Source organism: Vicia villosa, linkage group LG4 (genome assembly GCF_029867415.1).
Source record: "Vicia villosa cultivar HV-30 ecotype Madison, WI linkage group LG4, Vvil1.0, whole genome shotgun sequence".
Lineage (NCBI taxonomy): Eukaryota > Viridiplantae > Streptophyta > Magnoliopsida > Fabales > Fabaceae > Vicia > Vicia villosa.
The window spans coordinates 121,545,983-121,569,249 of NC_081183.1; the positions used below are offsets into that span (position 1 = coordinate 121,545,983).

At 36.4% G+C, this 23,267-nt stretch overlaps 1 long non-coding RNA gene across 1 annotated transcript; it reads right to left on the bottom strand.

Annotated features, from left to right (window-relative positions):
* Positions 1-17,174: 17,174 nt before the first annotated feature.
* Positions 17,175-17,646, bottom strand: LOC131599594 (uncharacterized). Its single transcript, XR_009282855.1, has 2 exons — positions 17,464-17,646; positions 17,175-17,386 (listed from the first exon to the last, which is right to left on the bottom strand). It is a non-coding gene; the product is annotated as an uncharacterized LOC131599594 (long non-coding RNA).
* Between the last annotated feature and the right edge of the window lie 5,621 nt (positions 17,647-23,267).

Genomic DNA, 23,267 nt, shown 5'->3' on the forward strand with positions numbered 1-23,267 from the left:
CAATAATATCAATTAATCAATCAAAAAGCCTCAAGCTTGGGCCTCATACAAGCCAGCTAAAGTCAAATCTTTTATACAGTGGATAGACATAGCTTATCTCTATAGAGAGATATTTTTACTACTCTACCACATTCAAACAAACAAACATTTCAATTTCAATTTCAATCAAAGTCTCCCATTTAGGACTCTGAAAGACATGCTCTGGCACATCCCCAGACTTGTACACTTTCCCTAATTTGGACGAGCAACTTTCTTTCATTTAAGAGGCATCTGACTGGCATACTTGCACACACACAAGTAAGGTCCCCCTCTTGAATGAAATGAATCCAGTTATTCTGTCACTCTTTCAAAATGTTTGTGGTAGAATAGTACAAATACCTCTCTGTAAAGATGATTTCATGTCTCTTTACTGTAAACAGAGATTTAATTCCAAGCTTCAACCTTGAGCTTCAAGCAAGGCACCAAAAACAATCAATTTCCCTAGTTAGTTCCCCGAACTACATTAAGCTCTGACTTCCACTAGGGATATGTAGGCATGAGGTTCACAAGGAATCTCAGCGAGCTAATAAAATACCAAAAATAGTCAGTCTGTCTGTCTGTCTGTCTTTTCAAATCAATTCAATTCCTTCTCCTAACACAAAGGAGAAACTTTCCCAATCATTAGCAGCAAACACAATCACAAATGACACAGAGAAGGTTCCTGTAGAGTACTACAGATATGTAGGGTGTTTAAACACTTCCCTATGTATAACCGACCTCCCGGACTCCAGAATTTCTAGTCTAGGTGAAATCCCCACACTTAGCAAACTCCTAGGGTTTAGTTGAGATCTTTTTTCCCCTTTCCTACTCGTAGGACAAATAAGAAAGTTCGTGTGATATCGTAGGAAGAACTGAAATAAAATTCATCCCACCACGGGCGCATTCTCCTTCCAAATTTCGCGTGAAGGGTTTAGCGTGCCGTCCTCCCAAGTGAAACGGGGAGGTAAAAGAAAACGACCACCACACCGACCTCCCATTGAAATGCTTTTTTGTAGTACCTGAGGATGTAGCCACTTGAATCTTACCACTTCGAATGCCATTCTCGACACGTTCCCCAATCAGTATGAGTTCAGTGAATCCAGATGATGAACTTCCCAGTAAATGACTATAGAAAGGGCCAGTCAATGTATTCATAAACATATCTACCAGCTCTCTATCAGTCAAGGAAGGTTTGACTCTTCCAGCTAGATCTCTCCATTTTTGAGCATATTCTTTGAAACTTTCATTAGAGCCCATAGACATGCTTTGTAATTGCATGCGAGTTGGTGCGAGGTCGGAATTGTATCGATATTGTTGGTAGAAGGCACCCATCAAATCCTCCCAGGTACTGATGTTAGCACTTTCCAATTGATAGTACCATTCGAGTTGATTTCCAGATAAGCTTTCTTGAAAGAAATGGATCCAGAGCCTCTTATCAGCAGTGTGAGGCTGAATCTTCCTTACATAAGACCTCAAGTGTAGTTTAGGACAAGAGACTCCATCATACTTAGCAAAGGCGGGAGTTTTGAATTTTGGAGGAATAACGACCCCAGGAACAAGTCCAAGCTCTTCAAAATCCAGCCCAGGTATCTTCTGAATTTCCACGCTTCTCAGGCGCTCTTCTAACATCTTGTATTTGTCATCGGGATGTTCATCCTCATGGTAATAGTCCTCTTCTTCTTCAGAGAGTTTGGCAGAATCGTGGTTACTTTTTGCATCGGTTTTGATACTAGCATCATCGTCTTGCTCATCCTCATCACTGTCTTCGGAGGCTTCAGCATCCCTGAGTTGCAAGATCGGTCTAAGCTTTTTCACCTGAGTCTTCTTACCCTTCTTTTTCTTCTTTTTAGTCAGCATGGCTTTCAGCTCTTCTTGCCCCTTGGACAAATTCAGAATCAAGGCTTGGAACTCAGTGTTTTGAGCTTGGAGATCCTTAACTGATTGTTCGAGATTCATGATGCTGAAATAAACAGCGAGGAAGGATGAGAAATCCATCATAGGAAACCTGTTATGCGATGTTATGAATGCAAATGAAATGTTTTCAAGGATCTTTAGGAATCTAGTTAGCAGCATTAGAAAATGAGTTGGTCACGTCTTTGTTTGAAGGATTCTAAATTTTGTCTTTGAACGTCCTTCTTTGAGAATCAAGCTCACCATATCGAGTGGGTCATCGCCTCTGATTCGGGATACTTCTGAATTTGAAAATGCATGGCTAGAGGAAAATAAATCCTCTTGCCCCTTGATTGGTACTGTGTCTTTGAATTGGAAGGTATGTGGCCAGAGGAAAATAAATCCTCTTGCCCCTTGATAGGAATTCAGTCTTTGACAAAGGCACCTGAAATTGTGCGCCCTAAATTCCTAAGATCCTTGAAAGGGTTAGTTGATCATGTTATGCTTATGATGTCATGATGTCATGATGTTATGCGAATGTAGTTCATTAGTCATAGTGTGAGATAGTAAGGACAAACAAGTCCTTTCAACAGAACCTGCGAGAAAATGAAGGTTAGTAGCAAACACAAACAAGTGACACAAGTTAGGCAAGTCACATAAGTCACACAATTTTGCCTTATGGTTAGGCTTGCACGTGGTTCACAGGTACGTACCCTCCCCCTGAAGTTTAGTTGGTTCAACCTGTCCTATATAAAGATCGGGTTCTAGGGAGCTCATATCATTGACCTTTCTCGAAGGCGCTTATCTTAGTTTGGCAATCGAATCACCAACCGAGAAGGTCCTGAAAGTCCAGTCCATATGAGTGTAGCTTCGAGTATCAACCAACTTCAGTCGGAACCAAAGCCAGCCATCTCGCTACTTTCTAATAGGCCAAGGTCAAGTTCGACTAAGGTTCTAAGGGCGAATTAGTGCTTAATGACACCACGCGGCAGCCAAGCATTTCCTCAGGTCGGATCCCAAGGAACACCAGGACAAACCAATGTGTCACACTAACGATGGCCATCAGGTCAACCACATCAGTATACGCTGTGCAGTCTCATTGATCTCATGCCATTTACCTAAGGTACTCAGATCCGGGTTAGGATCTTTCACACAGCAGAATACCCAAAACAGCCCTGCAAAAGTAAAGCAAACAAAGCAAACAATAGAAAACATTTAAGTGATTCCTAAACTTTAAAGGTAACCCCTCTTTTATCGAAATTTATCCCCAGCAGAGTCGCCAGTTCTGTAATACGGTGAACTGACTTTTTATCGATCGAAATGTCGCGGTAAGCAAGAGTCGCCACCGACTTTTATTTTATCCAAACAAATTCGGAAAGGCAAAAAGAAACAGAAAAAAACCTTTTTAAAGAAATCTAAGTTCGGGGGGTAATTTATGCAAAGGGAAGGTGTAAGGCACCCTTTGCATCCATGGTTTTCCATGGGCTCTTAATTGCTTTGCTTGCTCGTTTGTTTTTTTTAAAAAGGTAGATGAAAGAAAAAAGTGGACTTTAGCTCGTAAATGAGCGTAGCCAGTTTTCGAAGAATTGTGAGAAAGAATATTAAAGATGAGCATTGCAAGGCAGTTAGGGGCAATTACCTTAAACTCAGATGATAGGTCTCTTTTTAGCCTTTCAGAATGAAAGGGTCTATCCTTGCCATAAGAGGGCAGGAAGCCTTTCGTTTGGAGGTTGAAGGGTCGTCGAAGCATCCTTTGCCATGAGACTGTCCCATGCCATAGAAGGGCAGGTAGTCTAAGGCAAGAATCAGAATAAGCCATTTTCGTTAGGCAACCAGAAGATACCTCAGCCTTTTTCCGTAGGCAACTTCCGAGGGTCGAGGTCATTTGTGTATCGAAGGCAGCATCATTTAGGGTCGTGACCTTTTTATCGAGGCAACATGGCTGAGGTATCCTCGTATTCGAGGGACTTGGCTTATTCTGCAAAAAAAACACAAGGCAACAGGCAACAAGGCAACAGAGAGGTTACCCAAAAGCGTGCGTGTGTGCACCAATCACGTGATTATATTCAATTATATTATCTTGTAAATTAGTGAGGCTAATTCAATTTAATGGTTGTCACTCCCTATTTTACTAACCACGCAGATAATATAAGGCAAGAAACAGTAATATGGGGGAGGGAAATTGTAACCAGCGGATCCCTTAATAGGGTTTGACACAAGTAATAATTAAACAGAAAAATAAAAGGTTAGGGTTTAGGGTTACCAAACTCGTGGCTTTGGCAATTTGACAAACCCTGGAAAAGGCAAACAAAAATAGGGTGAGTGTATGGCTAATTCAAAGGCGAACGGGATTGACCCTAAAATAAAGAATAAATAAATATATATAAAAATAATTAAATAGGTAAGGGTACTTAGCTCGGATTTGATCTGATATGGTTGATAGGACGCTTTAAGGTTAACCCTGAAAAGAGGCAAGGCGGAGGCAGAAAAATTGAGTGTAGGCAATGTTTATTTAAAAAGAGAAACCCTAAAAACAGGAAATAAAATAAATTTTCAATTTTTAGCGTCGAGTACTTAGCTTCGGTTCTTGATCAGGCGCGTAGTCGGAAGACACTTGAAGGATAACCCTGAAAAGGCATAGAAAAAGAAATATTTAGTGTATGGAATGATCTTCGTAAACCCTGATTAGGGCACAAGTTAACTATGATTAATAGAATAAATAACATTGATTAAATCGGCAAAATAAGGTTCTCGATTAAATTGTCTAATCCTAATGGGCATTTTTAACTAATAAAAACATTGATAACGAATTAAACAATTAAACAATTAAATTAATTTAACCATTTAATTAAAATAAATATTTATAAAATAAATTATTTAAAAAAAGGAATTTAGTAGATGTTCTTCTTTAAAAAGAGTGTTTAAAAGACATTTTATTAAATAAAATAAACTAAACAACATATAAAACATAAATATTGAAGAAAAATAAATAAATAAAATTAGGGAACTTAGCTGGTGATTAGGTGTGATGCATCCTTGAGGTCTATGGCACACTAGCAGCCTCCCGTGCGTTGGATGAGTTTCAGTGATAATCTGAAGGGTGGCACTTGCAGGTGCGTGTTGGTTTCGATGAGGGTGCAAACGCTGGATATGTTAGCAAGTCAGAACATCAAAATTACCAAAATTATAGCGTGGAGGGTAGGGTTCGAACCCAGGCCCTCACGCTGAATATCCCTTTGCCTTTACCAGTTGAGCTACGCGCTTACGTTGTTACACAATGGAAACAGAATTATAATAAACAAAGTAATATTTCAAACTCAAGCAAAACGCGCGCTGGCTTGAGTTATCTTCTTCCTCGCGACTCACAGATGCAGCAACGATTTAGCTTCGTGGCAATAGACCTGCAAACCTCAAACTCGACATGGAAGCCGGATAAATAGAAAACAGGAACCCAGATCAAACAAGCATAACCTACTGAACACGAAAACGGGGTCGATTTGGACTAATTTACTCTATAATAGCATGGCCCCAATTCAAAACCTCAAAACCCTAACAATGTTAGATTGTGTTTCCTGCAACTGAAACTTAATCAAACAATCCAGATAGCATTGTAACACCATTATAAACATGAATATAGGTTCAAAACATATTAGGGATGCATGAATCATGAGAATTGAACTTGGCTAAAAGTGAACAAACCGTAACGAACTGGGCACGATTCTGAGGGCTCTGGCTCTTGAGAACAATTGGAGATCCTTCAGTGATATCTTGGGAATGTATCGGAATGCCTTGGATCACTTGAATTGCGCTACAATTTTGACTGCAACCTCACTTTTTCTCACGGTTTAGTGAAATTTGATGAAGCCAATCCTTGCCTCCGAATCCTTCTTTTTCTGCATCTGAATATATTCCTCTCTTTATAGAGGATCCATTAGGTTAACATTTTTAGAAGGAATTTGATTGATTCTTATGATTGAAATTTGATTTGGATATGATTGAATTTGATTATCCAATCTTCCTAAATTGGTTCAATTCCATTCTTAATATCTTCTCCACGTTTTGACTGATCCTGAAATAGGTGTGAATTGATTGAGAACAAATATATGGTCTTTTAATTACCAATTTATGATTTATTTGATTCAATTTGTATTTAAATAAATAAATTCAAGATTATATAATAATAAAAATCATAAAATAGATAGAAAAAGGTTTATGTGCTTCTCAATTTCTATTTGCACCTAAAAACTAAAAGAAATAGAATAATATGTAAATATAATAAAAATGATTTGTTAATTTTAATTAAAATTCAACTTAAATTTAAATTGAATTAAAATTATAATTGTAAGCCTAAAAAGGGGTTAGTGAACCAAAAATATTGCTAAATCGTAAAAACGACCAAAATACGCAAAGATGAACGTATTTTTAAAAAATTGCAAAATTGAGTTATTTTGCAGATGATATGCAAAAGCATACACTTAAAAAAGAATCTGGAGGGCAAATTTTGGGGTATGACAACAGTCATGGAGGAACTTCTATCTCCTATCACCAGAAAGGATCTAAAGATGAAGAAGGAGGATGTAGTTATCAGAATATGCATCAAATCATGACTAAGAGGCTTCTACGTTTTACTGCAACCACATCAGATATAGCTTTAGAAATTGGTGATTGTATCAGAAGTCAAGAAGCACTCACATCGAACCACCTCAGTCAAGCAGAAGGAGTTCTGGAGTCATAATTGGGCACAAGCAAAGCTCTATATTCCTATGATTCGGACTGTATCTCGGTAGAATGCTGTGATTAGACTAAAACTTATGAAGAAGTTTATATCCTAGAAATTAATGTCTCTTGGTCCTGTGACAAGCAGAATTGCGTCGTTCTGCCTGAGGGTGAAAATGACGGTGTTCAACTAATGGCGCCTAACGATAATTCTTCTCTAAATGTTATGACATCATCATGTGACAACTCTAATGCCTCAATATTTACAAGGATTCTAGTCATCTCAACATAAATACTGAGGAAATAAGGACTGTGACTCTAGAGTATAGGGATACTGAAAGAAAGCTTGCTATTAGTCTCTCAAAAGGATTGAACAATACTCATCTCAAGAAAAATCTTGGGATAGGTATTCATGAAGAGTTATAGCAATCACTTTAAGAGTGGCATATGCATGTGGAAGAGCTAAAGATAATGGAGCTTCTACTGTGGTTGCTGGTGCATGACTGCTGGTCATATGATTTTATGTTGCTTTGCACTTTGATTTTGTTTATTTTAGTTTATGATTTTGTAGGGGTTAAATGCCTAGGATATTCTCTTTAGTTTTCTTACCTGATGAAAAAAACAAAAAAAATGTTGAACAGGTACCTTGCTTAGGTCTACTACCTTTGTCACTTTGTGGCTAAAAAAGGGGAGTACAAGTTGAGTATACAAGAGGTGCTTGTGTTGAGGGGGAGAGTTCTCGGGTCTCTCTTTGTGGTGTGTGTGTGTGTGTGTGTTGGTTTTGAGGGGGAGCTAATCAGAAGAATCATTATGCTGTGCTAACCCCGGCTAGTTGAAATGTTTTTCCGCTGCTGTATTTCTGATGACAGGTTTATTTGGTTGTTTTAGCCAAAATGTGCCAAAGGGCAAGATTGTAGTTTCTCTAAGGTTGGCATGAATTTTGGTAAAACATACTTAGTAAGAACAGGTTGAAAGAAACGCAAGATTCCTAACGTTCAGACATCAACATGTCAAATTAGATGTCACAACATGTCTGGTATGACATTGTGACTGCAGAAGCTGATCTGTCAAGTGAATCAGGCGTTTTTATTGCTACAGGAATCTCGTGTTTCAGCTACAGAATATTCAGGAATAATTAATTAGCTGATGTGTTATCCAAGATTGATTCAATCAAGAGATTTCCACACTTTCTATAATTGGAGACAATATAGGAAACTTTGGATTGAAGACCTATTTTCTTAGAGAACAAGTAGCAGTTATGTATTTTTTTTATTTTTTATTTTTTTGTAATAATGTGGATGTCCAAATTTGTTGGAGATGGGAGTTGAACCCAACTCCTGCACTTCAAGGTGCAGCGCCTAGCCACTAGGCTAGAAGTTCTAAGTTCTTATATGTTTGCATTTAATGATTGTTATAGTATCCAACTAATTATTTGCATTTAATTAATAATTATATACAACTAATTATATACTATTTACTGTAACTTTTTTAATATATATTTTATATACTATTTACTATAGATTTTTTAATACTATGTTTTATATACTATATTTTATATGTTTTATATAATATATTTTACCGTAGCTTCTTTAATATATATATATATATATATATATATATATATATACACTAATTTACATATTTACGTTTTATATATATGCTTTAATAAATAATAATATACTGCATACTAATTTACATATTTTTTAATATTATGCTTTAATAAATAATAATATACTATTTAATATTATGCTTTTAATGTATGCTGCATCTAGTATAAAATATTAAAATATATATATAAATTAATTTAAACTATGAGTATTAATTAGTATATAGTATTGGAATTGTAATTGTAAATATATATATATATATATATACTTGATGCAATATTGGAATTGTAAATAATATCAGTCAGTATTATTTCAGTATATATTATACCATGCAGTATTGGAATTGTAAATAATACCATTCAGTAAATAATACCATGCAGTATTGTTTTAATGTAAATATATATATATATATATATATATATATATATATATATATATATATATATATATATATATATATATATATATATACACTATTGGAATTGTAAATAAAAATGAAGTATGCTATTAATACGATTCAAAGTATTTATTGAACAAAACAAACCGCTTAGCTTAGTGGTTAGGCGCTTGGACTTTCTAATGGAAAGGAGTGGGTTTAACTCCTACTTCTAACAAGTTTTGGTTATTTAAAATATTTTGACATATCAACCAAAAATTAATATAATATAAATTGCCAACGTGGCACTATAAATAATAATAAATTAAAATAAAAAGCCACATGGGCCATCCACAGCATTAGAAAAAAATAAAAAAAATACATGTCACGTCAGCTTTTTTGCTGACTGGATGTGATGAAGGTAAAAAATGAGAGAATCTTGAAATGTTAGGGAAATTCTTGTAACTTTTTTTTTGCAGGGGGTTTTTCAAATGACCCCTATATGGCAGGGGAAAATAGGTATTAACCCTTAATCTTATAAATAGAAGAGTTGTAATCTAGTTTTAGGTGGAACTGATACTTGTGTTTTTAGGGTTATAGGAATCATTATTTTAAGTTGTGCTGTAAGTTCCATATGTATGCATTCACAAACCTGTAGGTGTTGAATGTTGGTTTAATCTCCAAAGTTGTTAAGCAAGGAGAGTAATGTCGTTCTCATAAGCTTTTAAGCATCGAGGATTGTGTGTCTTGGAAGAGTGTCTTCTGTTTTTGTTATTTATGTTATTTGTCACGGGTTTGTGACGGAGGGGATTTGAGGAGGGCCTCATACCTAGGCAAGTCTTAGGTATAAGTCATAGGAAGGGTAGTGATTAAGTGAGAAGTTGTAAACGAGGAAGTTTAGCTTCGAATTGATACTATCGTGTATTGGTTTCATCCCAGGCTTGGTATCCCCTAGTGTAGGAAGGTTGTTCCTAATTGGGTAAACAATTCTGTGTGTTCTTTACCTTTGTGCACAGTTATTGTTTTCGTTATTACTGTTGTTTATTCTATTAGTTTTGTCAACAGATATTTTTGTCGTGACATCTCATTCGACATCACATATCTGATACAAAAATTTCACATATCAAAAACATCATTAAGTACCTCTTATCTAAAATGCTTTTTGATGGAAATAGGAACTATACAGGCTAGTGTTACTAGAACTAGGGAGCCTTTTCCAATCCAACCGAGGGAGTATGAATTCTAATGGAGTTCTCCGGACAACTTCATACAATCTACCAATTTCTGCGACACCATATTATTCGTACTGCCATAATCCACGATCAGATTACACACTTTGTTCTTAATAGAATAATGTGTCTTAAAAAACATTCTTGTGTTTCCTAGCATATTTGAATGCTAGTAAATTTCTATGCAACACAAAATTTACCCTCTCAACATATTCTTCTGCTACACTCTTAACCCCTGCATATTCATCACTTTTAGCTACATATCATTCGCTTTCATCTTCCTCTTCCCTTTCTTCCACAATTGCAACAACTCTCCTAGTTGGACAAACGTTTGATCCATGACCTCTTCCATTACAATGATATCACATGTCTCCGGGGGGTTAAGCATATGGATTACTCTGACTCTGGATGAATTTTTCACTCTATTGTACAATGATATAACTGCTAGTCCCTTTATTCCTAAGGTTGGAATCCTTGGTTAAGGCGCCCTTTCCGTTGTTGCTTGCCGATTCAAAGTTACTCTTATGCGAATAACTAAAATTTGATAAATTTCTAGTGGATTTATCCATCAATTCTTCCTTCAAAACTAGATTGCACAGTTCAACCACATTCCATATGGGTTGTAAGCCATCTTCTACTAGAGATATCCTTTTAAGACACTAATGTATCGAGCCACTTTTTGGCTCTCAGATTCTCTTAGTTCGTTGCGCTAAAAAAATCTAGGAACTTAGTTGTATATTCTTTCATCATTCTCTTGCCTTAAACATACACAATTAACATTTTATAAAGAATTTGGTCATAATCTTCATATAAAAACAACTCCAACATCAATTTTGTCATTCTTTGCCAAGTTATGACATGCCCCCTTCTTTGTCTCTACCTCTTAGCAACAAGATTATCCCATAAGACAACAGTAGTAATCTTCAGACTTATTGCCACCATAGTAAATTTCTTAGTCTCAAGCTCGCCCATAGTGTCGAAGAATATGTCAACTCTGATCTTCCAATCTAGAAACTCCTTCATTCCGATTGTTCCATAGAATAATGAAATATCAGTATTTACTCGATCGTTATGGTTATATTATTGATTCCTCTGATCATTTATCTCTTCCTCGCTGGATGCTTTGTCTTCAGAACTTGACTTTTCATCAATAATATCAAGACTGTTTCCACCCTATAGAACGCTAATCGGTTCTCTTCTCTTGTCTTTTCGCAAGTTATCATTGTCAACAAATACACCGTAATAATGGTTCAACACTAAATGCAGATATTAAAGGTAAATATATGTCTAGAAATTAGCAACTAATAGATGAAAGCTTTGGATCTAGTATTGACTAGTACATTTCATATAGCAGTTCATACAATGAAAACATGTTTTAGGTAGTTAATCCAAAACAATCATTAAGAATGAAGCATCCATATATAATTTAACTTAAGAAAAAATACATAGAGCGCCATGGTCTGCATCAAAATATTATTAATAGGACAACTAGATCTAACTTGAACAAAATAGAAAATTAGTTAAGCATAATCATCATTACCTTACAATTAAGCCCTACGAGAAAGAAGTTAAACAACATTTGTTGATGATTCCTCATACCTCACATCCAACTTTATTCTTCCTCTCATATTCTCTCCTTTTTCGATTTGGGTTTTTCATTTGATTAAGAGTAAAAAAAGTTAATAAGTGTCTACATTTTTAACTTATTCCTTGGCACTAAGATAGAAGTTTGTGTACACCAGTACCTAGTGTCTTTGGAAGTAGAGTATGAGTTTCCATGTAGTTACGATGATTTCCAAGGCGATTCTCTCAATATTTTGGTACCTAACCTCAAAATCTTGTACACATCGATCATGAAATAGGTAGCTTTCTAAACTTTATCTTTCTATTTACAAGAAAATAGCTCTTTGTCTGGTGAGTAACATATAGATAAAAAGAGAAGGGGGATCTAGCCTTCAGACGTGTCACTATGGTAGCCAAGACCATCTTGGTATATTTTCCGTGGGAAGTACTGGATTCTCTCCCGCCGGTGAAACCTCTAGAAATGGTGTTGACAAAATTAAGTGGTGAATGATAATGAGTGCGGCTCAAGTAAGTTTTATTGGGGCCCACGCTAGGTGCCACTATTACTTGTTAAAAGTAAAATTAGTGAGAAGTCTTAATCAGGTAGGTTTTTTGTTAGTTGAAATATCACAAGAAGTATCAAAAGAAATAACAACCTATAAAGAAGCATCAATTTGAACACAAAGTGTACTTAGATGAGTATCACTATAAACATCACAAGTATATGTATCATAAAATCAGATAAAGAAGGAAAATTAATATAAAGTAAACTAGATTAGGTTCGTCAATCAAATTAACAAGTAATTCAATTATAAAAAACATTAACTTTACAATATGTTAAATTTTGTAAGATCGGTAAAAGAGTTCTAGCATTAATTTTAAAAATATTGTTATCCCACATTTAGTGAGTTAACACATGTCTATATTAGTATTTATTTTAATGTTATTTTTATTTTTATTCATTTATTTGTATGTTTATTTGTTTTTTTAATCAAATTAGTGTGGAGCACATTAGGTGCTCCCGTTTATTAGTTTAATGTTTATTTTGTGTGCAGAAGCTAGCAATTAGTCAAGCTGAGTCATGACTGGGCAAGTTAGAAGATGAGCAATGAGTGAGGAAGAAAAAAATTATAAAGAAAAACCAAACTCATGTGAAAGCTAGCAACATGGGAATAGGAATCAGTACTGATGGAGGGAAAGACTCAAATGGCGCTGAAAAAGATAGTGGAATGAAGTCAAATTCAAGGTGGAAAGAAAGCAGCACTAAAAGACAAAATTCTGGTACAAAAGTACTCTGCGCGCCGCCTACACCTGCTGCATCAGACTGTCCATTTCTCCTTGTCCATTCCCCTTGGTCGGTAGTATGAGTATCCTCTTTGTCCTTCTTAAAACGTTGCTTAGTGCATTGGGCTGGGTGATATTCTTGATCCTAGGCCCATGATTCGAGACCGAAAAAGAAATTCTAATTCCTCGGCTTATAAAAGGAGCTTGAAGAAACTTTGGAAAGGGTTCAACATTTGTTCCAAGTTTATATATTTTCCTGAAGCATGTCGTAGAAGAGTGTTGTCATTTCCTCTCCTCACCCATCTATGTGCTTGCTAATGAACACCGGCACAACTGGAGTTTCCTCTTGAAGACTTAGCCATCTCAAGTTCTACTCAAAGTCTCTTTTAGGTTGTTATCTTTTGTGCAATTTCTTATCTTAAGATGTTTCCTTTGAGAACCATGTTCATTGTTTGTACTCAGCTCACTATGAGTTAAACTCCTTTTAGTTGAGTTATGTGAAGTTAATATTATTAGTGTGTTTATGTTATGTGCTTGTGTGATTAGTGCATGTTTTACCATGTGTTATAAATCTTACACACATTGTTCTCTTTGTCTATTTTAATTTATTATCAAAAAGATGGATTTAAAACCATCACCTATTGTAATTTTCCTACTTATGCTTAAAGTGAAATCATAGTGAAAATTCTGGTAGGACAGACTCAGAATGTCATACACAAGGTCACAACACCTTTTCTGTCATCACCTTAGCTGAGGTAGTACATACAGATCCCCCAAATTTTGAATACTTCTTGCATTCATAAGTCCATGAGTGCCGGGATCATATTAGTTCAGTTAACACAAATAACTCTGTTTTGCATAGGTTCTGTGATAGCACAGTCATTAAACCAAACACTGATGTCATGAACAATGTTATAACATCCAAACTGAATAAACAAATAAACAATGCAGAAACATAAACAACACACAGAAAGGAAGGAAATCCACTATCAGTAGTCTTAATTTGAAGCTAAACTCCCCCGTTTACAACTTCACACTTAAACCCTACCCAATGCAATCTCTACCTAGGTTCTCCCTAGATATGGAATATCTCCATTCCACTCCCAATCATAGCAATGATGTCTAGAAGTCAACAACTCAACCACTGCATCGACAACCTAATTCCCAACACTCTAAACACAAATAAACACAATATCAACTTGAAGTTGCTTACAAGCTTCCTCCAAGAACAAACCTTCACTCATTGCTTCACAGCTTCTGAGTGATTACACTAAACCTCTCACCTACAGGTTTTGAGGCACAAATCAGTGAACATCCCACACACCGGGTGATTCACCTACACGGTTAACCCTAGAGACTACATCTTCCTAGCTCTGGCTAATATCTCTACTAAATTAGGTTACAAAGATTTCTATTTATAACCTGATCCCAGTTGGACTTGGGCTTACAAATCGCAACACTTGTTGTTACAAATATGCAGAAAATATTCTGCTACTAATAAGGTCTTTAATCATAAGTTTCCTAATTTATCTCCTAAATTAGAAACCGTTGAATCTTCATTCTTCAGATTTGATTCTTCAATATTCTGACTTGATCTTTGATCTTTAAATATGTGCCACATAGGATTACATAATATTCATAGAATATTATGTATCTGTTTTTAAACCAAACTGATCTTTCTTCCTCAGTTCTGCAGGCGCGATGTCATGGTTGAAGTCATGACATTCCATATAACATCTTGCTTTAGTACCTGTTTTGTTCTTTTCATATTTGCAAGACTTATACACTATTACTTTCAGCTGCTATTATGTTTTAGCCAAGCATGGATGCCAATAAGATAATTCTACATAGCAGAACATCAACAATCTTCCCCTTTGGCTTATTTTGGCTAAAACTTACATTGATCAAGAGCAGCTGCTTCAACTTTCAAGACATCAGGAAGAACAGTCTTTTACATTCTCAAAATTGCGACTTCTGTTCTTCACTTTAACCAAATCATAACATCTTCAAATCACTCTGTCTTCAGATCTTTCCTTTGTTTCTTTTGACAGTAGAAAAATCAGCATGCTATGTACCATCTCTCCCCCTTTTTAGCCATAATATGACAAAGCTTGAACCAATGTCATACCTTTGAAGTTCAACACCTTCATGCAACACTCGTACATGAGGAGGACGATGGATGCTGGCCTTTGTCTGTGAGGACTATTGGTGACAATATGAAAACCCATTCCTTCTAGCTCAAGGTCCAAGATGAAGCTTGAATGAGTTTCTGCCATCCTTCCTCGTAACTCAGAACACAAATCACAATTGTGTTCATAACTCAGATCACAAATCACAATTAAAATGACTCCATTATTGAAGGCTGAATAAGGAGAAACATTTTTGTTGTTATATGTGAAATACCACTGGTAGAGACACATGATTTATCCATACTGTGATTTTATGGACATGTTTTGGTAAATGCATCCATCATAATACCAAACCTGCACGCACCCAACACGAACACTCATGAAACACATCTTGAGAGATTTGATTTCTGAAGCCTGTTGCGAAGATGCTAATTTATAGCCATTTGAGATCATAGATAGTAACGATGGTCTTTGGTCTTGTTCAATGGTCAACCGATTAAATAGGAAACAGTTCTAAAAGCAATTACTTTTTCCAAAGCAGTTTTTTGACTGTTTTCTTCTGATAGGAGTTATCTTTAATCCAGCACATGCATAGTCATTGATTAAACTTTACGCCGGCCACTGACTAGACAAGATAAACCCACTGCAGTATTCTTTGTTTGACCCTGAAGAATCAATGTCTTTAACTATGTCATGACATCCTGTCATACATTATCCCTCTTTTACCCCTTAAGCACAATGCTCAAGATTCTTTTAAGAGATTTTGACAAATCTTCCTATGAACCAAGTAAGAGACCTCCCACTTACTCTACTGACTCACTAGTCATAGAATTCTGTTGTTATGATTACCTTTAGACTGTGTACTGCAACAGTGAAGAGCCTTCCACCACCTGTTGAAGCATGCAGCCACAAGACCAGATAAAGAATTGTGGATACCAGATGCACATGGTTGGGTTCAACCATTCCCAGATAATTGAATGTAATGATACATCTTGTTATATGAACCTTTTGATAAGAAACTCCCTCTAATTGAGTTGAAAAAGCTTCTACTGACTTGGAACATCTTCATTAAGATGGTAGAGTATTACAGACCAAGATAATTTTCTAGAATTTTATCTTGAACTAAGAAGTCACTCCCCCTATCTGAGATAGTCTGAGCTTCCCCAATGGAATAAGTATGAAATGATGAATGGAAAATATAAGACTCATCTTAATATCTTCAAGAGCAACACCCTTTGTTCAACAATCCTGCTGAACACACTCACTATAGCAAATTTGTTCCTAAAAAAAATACTCACATCAGAAATTAGATGTTATAACGTCTTGTATAACATTAGAATACAACTGAGCTGTTTAGTACATCCCATTAACTCCACTTCTCTTTCTGCAACAGATTCAAGTCTACCACCTTGTCTTCACCTGAAATGTTCAACTGATGACCCTTTGACACTAGATGTTTCCATAGAAAGGTTGCCACAGACCACCATAAAGAACTGCCACTTCTTCCATTGTTGATCATTACCCTGCCATGTTTCAATCAGATCATGGTCTGCTAAGACAAACTGAGCTCCTTCTTGATAGAACTAGAAGAATCCCCTTTTTTTTCTTTAGCTATGTTGATCATCTCACTGTTGCACCCCAAAATTTGCCCATCTAATTTTATTTCTAACTGGCTTAAAGTTTCACATTCATGTGCATATCTTCATTAGGTCATTGACATAACATACATCATTAATCAATAATCTGACAAGGGATCAAGGGTCGTGAAATAAGCTGGAGTCTCACATAGGCCTTGGCAAAAGATTATTTATTCCCTCAAAAAGGGTATTTGTTACTTAATCAAGACTGTGATTGGTACAGGTCTTCTAGAAGGCATTTGTTCAGAAAACTTATTGCTTGACCCAAGGTTTATTTCCTAGGTTATTTGAATCAAGATTTCTTGATTAGGGTTATGGCCTCATATGTACTACATTGGTTAATTCTGTTACGATGCTATGATTTGAGTTGAGGTATTGATTCGTCTCTGTGTGGGCAACTATTGGTCGGGTTTTGTTTCTTCTACGACAAGATATTGGGTTAATGGCCGATTTGAAGATTAAAGTGCAAATTTTTTTTGATGTTAAGCATTGAGAGAAATAAAAGATAATTGCTCATTTGAATCCGAAAAAGGAAAATATAAAGATGCTCACATTCAGTTATGAGTTGACTTTTATGTCAACAAGTCGACTAAAGAAAGTTGACATTCGTGGACCAAATTATATTGACTTGCCCATATGGATTCTTACACTATTAGAGGCATTAAGGGTACTTGAAGAAAGAAATCACAATCGAAGGATCTCATTCAAAAGAGGAATATTTGAAATTTCTAATCAACAAAAGTGGAGGGAAAGTTCAAGGTTTGAATAAAGTTACAAAGAGTCAAATTACATTTTGATTCAAATTGATTTCATCTGCCTAGTTCTAATAAGCCCATGTTCTTCTTTGATCCTAAAACTTCATGCCACTCTTCCTTTAAAACTTTGCCAAAGCCTCACTTCATCATTCCAAGCCAATATGACCTTGCTGCTAAAAGCCCTGCACAATTGAGACTCGGTTTAAACCAATAAAAACAAGATGCTGCACAATACACATAACCATGTCAACATTCAAACCTGCATCAGCCTGCAACTTCAAATCGAAACAACCGGCATGGAAAACTTTACAAAAAAACAATTAAACCGCAAATCTGCATCAGTAGACAGAAAACCAAACCTGCCCTGCATTCAAACACACCATCAAAACTATTCAGACTATTAGAATAAATCCAGAAAATAAATCCAGCTTACCACTCAAAACCCGCAAAATAAAATCGGAGCTGCCATCAAACATTCACAGACTTGCAGCACCTCAAAAATAGACCTGCAACATTAAATCATCATCGTTATCTTACCAATCCACAACAAATTCAGCCAGTTCAAAAATGGATCAGATTCGCAAAACCAGCGCCCATTCTAATGTTCATACAATCCCATTCATATAAGTATACATTCAGCAGCAATTCCTAAAAGAAAACTGAATCCAATAACCTAGTACTAACCGAAAACCAAACATGTCCTAACTGTCACTAACAGTTTATAACTAATTCAGTTACTAACCTATAACCGTCCCTAACTAACCCTAACAGAAAAATAACTACCAAAAAAATCAGTTACAACCTTCCTAACAGAATTCTAACTGAATCAAAACAGAAATATCAAAGGAAAAACTAACCTTCTCACCTTTATAAATCAGAACCTTCACCATTGTTCAGGGGTTCCTCCACCATAATCACCACTTCACCATTATCATCAACCTTCTCCCTTCTCACCCTCTGCAACTTCACCACTACATCTCTTCTTCACGACACCAATTCTTCACCATCTTCATCATTCTGCAACCTTTCTCCTTTTCTCTCTTCATCTTCAACCACCTTCTCAGAAAATCTTCAGCTTCTCTTCGATTTTCAACCTTCAATCACCATAAACAACTCCTCAATCTCAGAACCTCTCCCCCAATCATGCCTCAATCTTCATAATCTCAGAATTCATCACCTTCATCCTCTCTCTTCATCACCAAAGCTCTTCAACCTTCTTCAACGAAATCACCATAACCGGATCCCTTCATCTACTTCAATCTTCAACCACAACCACTTCCCTCTCTTCAGCCTTCAACTCCCTTCATCTTCAATTCTGAAAATCATCACCAAGAAACTATCATCAACAACAACAACACTGAGTTCGAAAAAGAAGAAGAAGAACGCAGAATAACCAAAAGCAAAAGAAGAGAGGAAAGCACCTGGATTTGTTTTGTTTGGTGCTTGATTCGAATCGGAATAGAGAGATGATGCCAAGAGCTAATCGAAAAATAAGAGACGATCCAGTCGCCGTCGCTGTTCGCTCAAGGAAAGGAGGAGATTGATGTTTGCTTACTGGCCTGATAGTGAGGAGGATCGAAGAATAAATGTCCGCCGCCGTGTGTTGTGTGAGTTGAGAGTGAGGTCGCGAGCAGAATCGAGGGAGATTGAGACGGAGCCGAATCGGAGTTCTCTGACCGCTGCGAGTTGCTCGACGGAGAGAGTGAAGTTCTCCGGCCGCCGTCGTGTTCGTGAAAGAGAGTAGGAAGAAGGAGAATTTGAAGCGTCACAGGTAATTTAACCTAATTCCCAAACCTCTATTTTAGGTTTTATTTGTTTATTTTATTTTATTTCATAATTAAATCTGAGAATCTGGATCCATAGTCCTTGGGCCTCACACGAAGTAGCATGCTATACCCCCCTTTGAGAGCCCAACCATACGGTTTTTTGGCCATAGGAGAAACTGAACAAAAACTATTCTGGGCCACTGCTGTTTGGGCTTAGCGCCATTATTTGGCTTACACTGATTTCAACAATTCACCCCCCGGGGCCCATTATTTCATGTTAAATTTAGATTGTTGACATAGTTTTGTTCTATATTTTTTTAGATGATAAAAGGTAATGAAAATCATAATTTTTTCATTAGATTTTTAGGTAATAACAATAGTTAGAATCATAACTTTTGTTTGGTTTTTAGGAAATAAAAATGACATAGAAAACAATAAAAATGTTAGTTTTTAGGATTAATAGATTTTAGTATATTTAGGTTTGAATTAGATTTCCCTTGTTGACAATAAAAAAACTCATAAAAATAGTAGTATTTTTAGGTTGATTTTGTACTAATGCTTGAATTGTTTTTGTAACCATTTCCATACTAGTTTTTGTATAATTGTTGTGTGATTTTGTTACTTGTTTTGGCCATATTTTTGGCCTACTTTGTTAATATCATTTTAATGCTCCTTTTAGAATTTAGTCACCATGTTAACTTTAGAATTAGACTTAGAATAACAATTAGGCTAGAAAGTAGGATAGCCTCCCATTTTCATTCTTTTTCTTTTTCAACATTAAAACATTAACAAATAGAGATGCGAATCACATTAAGAAAGTGATGGAGAAATGGGTGGGATTCATTCCCTAATCTGTTTCTCAATCACTTAGTGGCATAGAAATGAGTGGGATTCATTCCCTAATCTGTTTCTCGGTCACTACTTAATGGGAGAGAAATGAGTGGGATCCATTCCCTAATCTGTTTCTCGAACATTAATTAATGGGATAGAAATGAGTGGGATTCATTCCCTAATCTGTTTCTTGAACATTATATAATGGGATAGAAGTGAGTGGGATTCATTCCCTAATCTGCTTCCCGATCATTATACATTTTTATGTGATTCGAATCGCAAAGTAAATTCCCTTAAAAAATACCCAACCAAAAACACTTAAAACACTTAATAAAGGCTCAAATTAAAAGCAAAGTAATGAAGTGGTGTGAAACCTTGTATTGGGTTTTGTTCATCATGTAGTTACATAAAAAACACAAACCCAAGTTCACTCTTTTGCCTTGTTAGGCGCTTAAGAACATGTTGAGTCCATTCCAAAGTAGGCGTATAAGTCTCCAAAGGTCGAGCATCGTGGATTGTGACCTTAACCGCTGTTCAACTAAAAAACACAAAACAAATGGAAACTATGGAGCCGAACTACGGTCGCTCTGATTCCTGAAAAGGATACGTAGGCATTGGGTCGCGGGGCCTAAGCGAGCACATTTGTAAATAATTCCTTCTTTTCCCCGTATTTCTTTTTGCATTCATTCGCATTTAGGTTTTAGACATTAGACACCCTTTAGATAGAAACAAACATAGGTGGATACCATCGAGTACGATGGGCGTGAGGGGTGCTAGCACCTTCCCCTTGCGTAACCGACTCCCGTACCCTGTTCTCTGGTCGAAAGACCTTGTTCTTATTCTGAGTTAGGTTTCCTGGTATTCCTTTCCCTCGATGGGATGAATATATTAGTGGCGACTTTGATCCATTTTTCGTGGTAGCGACAGCTGGCGACTCTGCTGGGGATGTGATAGACCTGTGCTGGTCCATTCTTAGCGAGTCGATCCTAGCCTTTGTTTGTTTCGTTTATTGGGTGTTTCTTTGTTTCCTTATATGTTTATATCCTGTATATATACTTGTATATCATGTCTATTTTCCTGCTTGCATATCATGTTTACTTTCCGCATGCATCTGGACTATATTATGGGTCCCCGTGGGGACCATATATTTTCTCTGTTTGCAGGTTGGGTGGGATGTTCTATGAGGTAAAAGGCCCAATACCCAGGCCAGAGTTGACACATAGGATACCTAGGATAGAGTGAATAGTCATGACGCCAACAGAATGTCAGGTTCTGTTGATTGCGATCATGAGACCCACGACCAGTTGAGGTTCAAATGAGATACCATTATTGGCATGTATTTGCAACGATGATGGTGTTTTAGGAGAACTGTTAACGCTGGAGACCTTTTGACCTACCCTGACCTAGATTCACTTGTGAGTGGGGAGGGATATACATGACAGGTACCGTGGGTGACTATTCATATTCTGTTGGTGACTATTGGTTCTCCTGGTATTCAAAAAGGTGTCGGACCTTTGATCTCATGACATTTGACCTACCGAGGCTTTACATCAGCTATTCAGAGGATTGTATAGTGGTTACTCGGATTATATGGACCTTGATCCCATCCTTTTGCACTGCATAACATCATTACTTTATCCACTTCATTTGTGGGGGATTCTAAAGTCTATTTCCAAAAAAAAGAGAAAAAAAAGTAGAAAAACTGAAAAGATGGAAAAGAAAAAAAAAGAGAAAAGATACTATATGCAAAAAAAAAAAAGAATAAAAGAGAAACAAAAGTAGATGAAAAGACCTTAGGATCCCTTAGAAATGAAACATGCATTCATACTATCATGCATTTCATAGAAGCTTATGGGGCCCTTTCTACTCAGATACTGACTCCAACAACAAATTGACTTCTCACCGCTACGTGCTTGAAAGTTAATGATGGAACAACTCCGTGAGGACTTGAATGAGATGAGGACATAAATGGGGATTGACATGAATCAGTGTATGGAGGTTATTCAAGCCTTTTCTCTTTGACTAGAAGAATTGAGATAGGTTCCTCAAAGGCTAGACGCAAATGTTAATCTCTCCCATGAGAAGGTCTTATGAATCAGAATGTTTGAAATAATGTTGAGATTCCTATTCTTGTTAAGGAGAATTCACATCATTAGAATAATTTGGAAATTGAAGTCTTCAAGTTTCAGATTATCGAAATTGATAAAAGGTTCCACCTCTTGGAGGAAAGGTTGAAATCCATAAAAGGTCGTGACTCCACTTATTTAGACATTGTTGGTTTGTGCCTAATGCCTGATGTCAAGAGCTGAAAGGGTCATTTTATTCTCTCTCTGGATAGTTTGGATATGCAAGCCACAGTGGTAATCATCTCTTGTACATAAGTGGAAGTTGCTTGGGGCTCCCGACCGAGGGATAAGCAAGACGTATTCTTATCTTGAGCATTGCACCATTTGCATTGCTCGAATCCCTAAAGCATTACAAATTCTTGTGCATCTTCGTCAGAATCTTTTTCCATGTGGTAATCAAGAGTGTTTTGCAGAGACATTTCTCGTTCTCAAGCTGTTGCTTCATATCGTGTGCCATCTCTTCCCGGAATGTTCTTATCAGACGGCTTTTGCTTGTCAACAAAGAAAGGAAAATATGAGATGTAATTCTAATGCCTTGTGCCCAATTACTTCCCTGCTGGTTAGAATCTCAGTTGGTTAAGATTTGTGTTGTGGGTCTTGCTTACCACATATAGCTCTCTTGATTGTGATGATCATACTAGTTTCTTCCATTTATAATGGTGATTACTGTTCTAGCATCTATATTTGGGGCTCTCGACCGAGGGATAAGCAAGACATTGTCTATCTTGAGTATTGCATCATTTGAATTGCTCGAATCCCTAAAGTAAGGCAAAAATGCACCATTCTTGTACGCCTTTGTTGGAATATTCTTCTGGGAAGTAATCTAATGTGTGTGGAAGGAACACGTAATAAGGCTAAGTGGCTATCATGCTGGGGCACCTAGCCATTAAACTAAAGGTGGTAGGACATTCAACGGCAGAATTCAAGTCCTCATTGATTTCAGAACAACCGCATCCACGCCAAGAGGTTTTATGCACAAGATGAAGTCTCAATGGGGTATCAAAACTGCAAAAGGCATTCGAGAGCAATAAGTCCATACGGAGTCAGGTCTCCTCAATAATGGCATTCATTTAAGATCTTTATTGCATTCTCATTTGTAATATTTCATTGTTTGTTTAAGCATTGATTGCATGTAAAAATTTGTTAATTTCTGAATGAAAATCATAATACATTGTTTATGTTTGTCTTGAAGTAATCCATTCGTTTTCACTCATAAAAATGTTTTTGGCATTACGATACCAACTTTTACTTATCACTTTTTTAGGCAATGAGCGGAGGGAGAATGATGATAAATAAAAAATGCAAAATCCCTAATTGTGTGTTTTTGATTAAAATCCTGC